This window comes from Mastacembelus armatus, chromosome 7, assembly GCF_900324485.2.
Source record: "Mastacembelus armatus chromosome 7, fMasArm1.2, whole genome shotgun sequence".
NCBI classification, from domain to species: domain Eukaryota; kingdom Metazoa; phylum Chordata; class Actinopteri; order Synbranchiformes; family Mastacembelidae; genus Mastacembelus; species Mastacembelus armatus.
Genome location: NC_046639.1, coordinates 23,425,149 through 23,433,754, shown reverse-complemented (window position 1 = coordinate 23,433,754; position 8,606 = coordinate 23,425,149).

The window sequence follows — 8,606 nt, the reverse complement described above, 5'->3', positions numbered from 1 at the left end:
GTGGTTCCAGTAACACATGGACACTTTGCATTCATGGAGGAATTTGGCTAAAGTTGCTCTCCATTCCCAGACTGAATCTTTTTCTCATGAAGTTGCTCTAAATTTCTACCTTGAGAATATGTATTTTTGAAGAGAACACCATTTGTTGTGTTCTCTTCACAATTTTCAGACCAGTGGTTTGAAGCAACCTGAGCCATGTAAATTTGGATTCCCTGTGTGAACAAAGGAACATTATTGTTTGTATTGATTAAAAAAAAAAAAACCCAGACCATTATCACAGCCAAAAAAAGGTGACACTAGGTGACAAGTTCTTTAAAAGGTTAGAACTTAAATTCTTAAAAATGCTGCAAGAGGATGTCAGTAAACTACACACACACTTAAGTTACAAGCAATTATTATTCAAAAATGAACAAATAAAGGGATAATGAGCTGATCATACCTGACACAGAATTACATCTAATGCTAATCTAAAGCTAGTCAAACAGCCAACACCCTGTCTAAAAGTTGAGGTCAGTGCAGAACTGCATTGAGGTGACATACACAGGTTTGCAGATGCTGGCACCAGAAAATCTTCTCACTCGTGAATTATATTTAAAATGGCCAGAAAAATCAAGTAGATAATTGTTTGTTTGTTTTTTCATAGAGACTGAATTGTTTTTGCTCACGTGAATCTGTCTCAGTTATCAGCTGCTTGCTCCTTTCTTAACCTGCTTCCAAGAAACTGTTTGAGGACTATCAAGAGTATCTGAGGACAGTTTCAGCAAAGACATGTTGGTGCTGATTTTATCATGTGTCACTCTTCCATAAATGCAATTCCATTTACCTTGATTGTATTTTGTTGAAGGCAGATATCTCAGAGATGGGTATCTCAAAACCTCAGCAGATAAAACCGAAACTCTCTGCATGGCCACATTCAATAAGGGTATGTAATAAAACATGTTTGTGCTTTGTGTCAGAAAACATTGTCTGGAGAGCATTAGGAACATCACTGATGATACACCCATGTTTTGGCCATGTATGGGTGTTGGTTGGGCACTTCAGACCTAAAATATCTCAGTAAATAGTTGATACTATTAAATTTTGTTTTAAAACATTCAAACATTCATGGTCACCAGTGGGTAAACCCCAGTGACTTTGGTGATCACCTTAGTCTTCTGTCAGTGCCCCCTGCAGGGCAACATTTTCACTTACCCAGTGAAATATTTCAGCATCTAATTCAATGACTAAATGCCACAAAATTGTATAGACTTTCCCCATGTCCATCATCTTCACTGAAATAACTTTAAATTCCTGAATTTTCATTCAGTGCCATTGTCAGGTCAGAAATTGAAATACCAATATTTACAAAGTATTGGCAAAATAGAAAAGACTGTGTGGAAAAAAATGAGCCAATGCAGCAAGCACAGGGATTTCCAAGAAAAAGGGTTTTTTTTTTGTTTGTTTTGTTTTGTTTTTTGCTGCAATGCAAAGCAGCATCATCTGGCAAACTACTGCACTGGCCATTCACATAGATGCTTGAATCTGCTTAACTAAGATGGTAAATGGGGAAAACATAACATTAGTAGGTTAACACACAGTGTGTATATTTGCGGGATTAGCATTTAGGCCAAATCACCACCTCTGTTTTACAGTGTAGCAGATCAGTATGAGGACTATACAGTCTATACATGCACTAAAGAAACTGGCTAATGCAGGTATTTGGAAATACAAAAATACAGTATCTCTAATTCTGTTACAGGCCCATTTTGTTGTGAACTACTACTTATATTACTGCTATTTCCACAGTTCTATAACTGCTGCTAAGAAAGTCGTTGGTAAGAATGGACCGATCTCCTTACAAACATGTGTAGACTTGAGTTACAGAGAACATGCACCGCAAAAATTCAAAAACATTATTAAGCTTTTTTTTTTTTTTTTTATTCCCATCTCAGACCCCTGCCAGCAGGCAGACATCATCAGCCTCACAGGTGCAGGAAAGACTTGCTGTGGTATTTGGGGTTTGGAAAGAGATCAACAAGCAAGAACAGGCTCTTGGCGAAGCAGTCCTGACAGACATTCCACCAACAGCAGTCACACACATCACTATGTTGAACCATCTTCTCCACCATCATCACCAGCACCAGACGTTCTCTTGGCACTCGTGTTCTGCACTCTTTAATATGGAAGAGAAATAAGCAGGTACACAAAGACATATGCCTTTACACACACATACACATGCACACACACCCTGCATTCCCACACTTAAATCTGTGGATGCAACAGCTGCAGGCAGGCTGTCTAAACACCACCAGGCAGCAGTCTCTTCTGACAGCACTGCAAGTGAAAGTGAACGTGTGTGTTTTTAGAGATTTGCCATCTGGAAGGTCATTTTAGGTGCTTTATGGTGGCTAAAAGTTAAGAGACTCTGAAAGTTTCACACCTTTTTGGCAAAGACAGCAGTTGAATGACACCACCTGAGTTTTTCTAAAAACAAGGAAGTGAAATGATATTATCTCTCATGCTGGCATTTTAGATCTGCCCACACACATACAGCCATGCCTCGCCTAGAAATATCGCCTAGAAATATTTTTCTTTTTCTTTTTTTGGACTGTTTGGTTTGATTTTCACTGGCACATCTAGGTGTGGCAGCTTGTGAGGATATAAGTGTGGGTGCTTTTGAAAAGTATTTCGAAACATTTTGTCAGAAAAATATCAGTATTTAGTGTTTACCACAGGAATTTTGTACATGCAAAGTGAAAACTGAAACAGCACTTACACAACAGGACAAAAAAACCCTCTTGACTGGAAACACAGATACTGTTACAACCACTACCAGAGGTCTGACTGTACGACTACTGTTATTTCCACGGTTCTACAACTGCCACTGTATGATGATCAGTTCAGGTCCAGGCCTTCCCATAGACAGACATAAACAGAAAAACTGACCAGATAGGAGAAATGAGATGTCTGTGCAAGTTGTACAGGAACTGGGTTTTAACAAAGCTTTTTCACTTAACATGGCTGCAGCTGCCAGTTGTCTTCAGCAGCCAGATTGATTAGTGTGGTGAGTCTAGGCTGAAATAGTGGAGTTGCAGTCCAGCCCTACATATGTTTATATTAGCATCGCAATATTTTGCTCCAGTCTGTTATTTGACTGTGAGCACTGCTATCTTTATTTTATTCATACTTTTATTATTTCTAGATGTGAAAATAATCTTTTAGATGCGATAGAGTTCAAGTCTTTTACAAACACATCTAGTCTACTTCCGGCTCTGGGTGTAAGGACACACACACACAGACACACACAGACACACAAACATACAGCTGTCCCAACACTTTCATTGGCATAACAGCCCTTCGTTACATGGAGTCACACTTGGACATGCTTGACATGCCTACCTCAGCAAACCACAAACCACTGTGGGGAGGTGGGCTTCAACCTCCAGGACAGGTGCTGGTGAGATGACTTCACTGTTTATTGAGGGTGGGTGCTGGTCGAAAAGCTGTCGCATATTCAGGACCAGGCTGTGATGACAGCTACAACTGTGAGATAATGGGTAATAATAAAGAAAGAATGACCAGCAGTATAAGCGCACAGCTCTAGTGTCTCTGTTAGCCATTAGACTTTTATCAGCAGTGGAGAGATAACTGCAGCCCCGACAGAGATTTAGGAAATGATGTCTGAAAGATAATGATGAATGATGCTCTGGTTTTTTACAAAAAAGGATTTGCCAGATAAATAACCAGAGGAGCCTGAGACTTTTAGCTAGAGAGTCAACATTCATGTGGGTAGACCTGTGATGTTTTTGTATGTCATTTTCAAATGTTTTATGTTTAATATGTCAGAACGTTGGCAGAGTTTATGTAGGTAAGATCAGCAGTGGCGCGTGAAAGCTGTGCTCTGTGTTGTCAATCAACTGGTGCTAATTGTTGCTGGCAGGTTGTGCGGAGGGAGGAGGGGAACGGAAACGACAAGCGTTTATCTTTCTGTTGATCTTTAAACTTACCTACCACTGCTTTAACATCAGAGGCATGACTGCACATTTTGAAGTATTTATTCAGCTGGACTGAGAAGACCAATTTTAGATTTAGTCATTAAGTTGGAAATTCTTCAACGTCCAGATATTAGGGTTCCACTGCTAATCTGCATAAATGTTTGCTGCTACCTATGGGTTTATGTTATTTGATCGATGGTGTAAACAAAGGAGTGTGAGATAAGATTGAATGCTCTCAAACTACCAGCTGAATAACAATGCAACCTGTGGTTATAACCTTTGGGTAAAAGACCATAAAAATGATAATGTGCCACCGTGTTTTTTGCAGGGTGTTTGGGTGAAATAGGGCAAGGACCTCAGACATTTGGAGGGAGCTTGGAGTAGAACTGCTTCATGTTCTGCTCATGTTGTCCTCCATGCTGAACGAAGCCAGTTTGAGTGGTGGAATAAAGCATCTGACTGGAATATGTTGGCATCCCCTACAGGAGAAGCTGGAGCACATGGCTGGGAAGGAGGACCTTCCACTACGGTACCACAAGCCACAGAAGTGAAATTAAATGTCATGGAAGTTTAATCAAGTTTGTATGAAATGCTAAAAAAGTGAGTATAAAATTTTAAATTATTTGAATTGATTTTTCCTTTGAGACTACCCATGAAAAAAAGTAAATGTACTTTTTCTTTGTTTCTAGCCCTTGTATATTCAGTTTCTTTTCTTTTGCATGCCATAAATAAAGAATAAGCACAAACAAAACCTATCCTGTGACTCACATATTTATTATATATAACATTTTTGGCAGTACTTGTGTTTGTGTTGTGTTTAGTGCTAGTTAGCATGCTAATATTTTAGACTTTTAGTCTTGTTTACTTTTTGTTTAAACTTATGTTTAATTCTTTTTGTTCTGTTTTGTTCAGCATAGTTTGCAGGATCCACATGCAAAAACATTAAGGCATACACATATAAACATAAAAGTTCATTTTCACACACTCCTCATCCAAACACACCTCTCCATTTCCTCACTCCCTCCATTCCATCTGATACCAGTTCATCCCATAGGGTCATCTGGAACTGAATCAACAGATGGGTTTCAATGGAGGCTCTCAGCAGCCCGGGGCCCCCACTCAGTCAGACCCTGGAGGGCGGTCCCCCTCCTCAGGCTCTTGTTGGAATCCATCTCAGATTTATTCTAACTGCTGTCACCTTTTTCTCTTTCCTCTGCGCTTCCTTAAGCGTCCACAATGTCCTTTAGGCTGGCAGGAGGAGAAGGAGGAGGCGCTTTAAGGAGCAGGTCATTCTACTTGGGTGAGCAAATGGGAACATCTGCCTCTCCAGTTTGACCCATGTCTCCAATAAAAAAACATGGGAGGCGTTGACTGAGAATATGAGCATGTTCCAGCTCAGGGCATCGGAATGCTGAGATAATGTTGTGATAAGAAGCTGAATGAACGGTACAGTGCATCTAGTGTGCCTTTCCCCCTGCAGCATAGATCCATCCAAGGACAGATACCTCTAATGGGGGAGGAGAGGGACGAGGCTGCAGCTGGAACAGCTTTGGGCTGGTGACGTCACGAGCAAAGTTAACTCTGATTTAGTTTATTGTTTCACAGGTTAACATTGTATAGACATTAGCATACTCTCCACTTGTGAAAGGTAATGTTACTTTGTTGAGATTTACCTCTTACAAAATGTAAAATTAATCCACACCATATTAAAGATAAATACTTGGGTGGAGGGTCAACAAAAATGATCATATGACCATATTTCCATTAGAACAATTTCACACAAAACATTTGCTGCTTTGGTCACACTGAGTGGTCAAATGTGAAAACAGTAGAGACAGAAAACAGAAAACAATATTTTAATTCAAAGTGTAAATGTTAAAGTGACTGAGAAAAATAAGGTTAATCATGAATGGAGGCAGATACTTGACAATATGGGAGACAGTACAGAATAATCTCAGCATCAGCTGTCACTGTATGTTTCCCTTCAGCTCTGGCTTCTTTAGCTGGTTGAAATACAAATGACCACACTGAAGCCAACCACACATGGATGGTTTACATTACAACTCAACACGTAGGTCACACATCCCCTCAAGCCTCCCAGCCTCTCACCTCAGTACATACACCGAGGCCACATTACCACCAACGTTTGCTCATTACCACATACACATATTTGCATGCATAACATATACAACTTACAGACGTCTCCATTGTATGTTGATTTGTGAAAGTCCAACTGCCAAGTGTGTAGCTTCTGCAGTGACTGATGAAAACCATTAGCAGTGTGTGGTTTCATGCTGGTAGGCATTAGAGCTGCTCAAGGTAGCATAAATAAAAACCCACAGAAATCCCTGTCGTTCCTTTAACTGTGAAGTGTCTTAGCTTAGCTTAACGTTGCTTTCAGTTAAATTTGTAATTCATCCTCACCGAGAGCATCATGTGAGGGGAACCTGCTTAATTCCCCTCACTTTCACCATTATCAGGTAAATCTGACAAGACACATGGAACTACTTTCTCATGCTAAGCCCTGAACATGGCTGGATCAACAGGATCAGGTGTTGTTGTGGTGAAGGGGGGTTATTTGGCTTAGATGGAAGCATCAGTATATAGACCTAATCTGACTAACAGATGAGCCTATATCCTGTTGTCACATATGCTGGCCTGGGCCACACTTGTTGTGCTATGTGTTTGTGTGTGTGTGTATGTGTGTGTGGAAACAATGGCTCTGCTGTATTCCCATCCAACACTGTTGCTGTACTTGCCTTACACCTGTGCTTGACCCCCCTCCACCACCAACACACACCCACCCCAATCTACCCACCAGCCCCAACTCTCAACCACATACCCCAATCCACTTTAGTTCTCAGGTTACATCCTGCATTAGCTTTTAGTGCTGCACTACAAAGAACAATGCATATTCAACAGGCTTACCAGCTTGGATAATGCACACGTGGCCCCTCAGGCACATATTATCGTTCCATATCAACATTGCAAAGGGACAATATCAAAGGTTTCTTCATTCCCCTGCTTCATTTCCCCCCTCCTAATGCCACTCATCCTGTCATTACCTGAAACCATAACTGACTCCTGCTCATAACCAAGAACGAGGAGTGAGAAGTGAGAGGGTGAAGGGAGCATGAGGACAGATGTAGAGGCAAGAGTGGGTGGGTGAGTGGTTGGATTTTAGGGGTTCAAATGCTCACAGAGCACTACAGTGTTCTCTGGTTTGATGAGGCCTTTGTGAAGTGGAGCCTCCAGAAGGCGCAGAAGAGGGTGAGGAGGTTTGGGAGGGGCCGGATGAGAGGGAGCAGAGGTCTGTGACTGCCCCAGTCAGCAAAAGCGTTTTTTTCCCCACAGTGTCAGTGTCACAGGTGTGTGAATGACAACCCACGTGTGTGTTTGAGAAAAAGAGCCATGGCCAATCAATGACACACTGTATTGTAATCATCTATTGTGGGGAGAAGGCTGGTGCTCAAAGGTAAACACAACTGGCAGCAAACTCTTAGGAACCAGGAACAAACCTCTGGCTACAGCACTGCAATCCATAGCATAGCACCTCCTCACTTCCAGAGCCACTGCTTAACTTTTTGCTGTTATAAAACACTGAGCAACAAACAATGAAAGAAAGACAGATAAAGCCCAGCAGTGAATTCCACTCTGCACCAGTTGCTAGGTAAAGGACTTTTCTTAATTCCCCATAGTCACACTGGACTCCTTCATTCCCACTCCCACATACCCTCCTGAGGCTAAAAAACTAGATTAAACATTTTTGTTGATAATTTGACAAGTGTCTATCTGCAGAGCTGGCAGGGTGCAACATTTTTGGGATATTTCCCATAAATTATGATGGGCTACCAGTAGGCCAGCTGTACTCTTGTATACTGGTATTCAGAGCTGCTATTATGCTTATATGAATACATCTCTCTCCGCTTGTCACAACGATTCTAACTCTGTATGTGGGGATGCTCAGAACAAAAAGATATCAAGTAAAGCAGCTCCAGCTCTGTTTGCCTCCTTGGGCCTATTCATTGTGGCAAACAATTCCACATCAATACCTTCATGCAAATGACCCTAGTGCCCTGCAGGCTGCTTGATAGCCAGGTAGGCAAAACTGTAACCAGTGCTGGTGCCTTCAAGTGCCCCCTGTAAATTGTAATTGTTTTGGAAAGACAGAGCTTGGATCTCAAAGGTTAGAGAGGAGGACACCGGTGTAGCAGGTTAGGGCAGAACTGAATTATTATTTTCACTATCAATTGCCCTCATATTTTTTAATTAAATAGTAAGTTGTCTGAGCCTCACTGACATTTATTTTTTACGTCTTTATTCATTCATCCAGTTACTTATGTCCCATTACCATTAACTGCAGTGTTTTAGTGTCTTTGGTGTTTTGATGTAAGACACGCTATTGAAAAATGAATTACATGCAACACCTAAACAGAAAAAACAGCCACATCAACAGTTAAAACTGTGATTGTTGATGAACCTTTAGGTCTTTCATGTTTTGCTGTTTGTTTGTGTGATGGTGAGAAATGTTAGACACAGATGTGGGTACTGGGATTTTTTAAAATTTGCTCCATGAATGCAAATAACAAGCTGTACCTGGGATTGGTGTTTTGTCTTGTGCAAGAGAGTTCC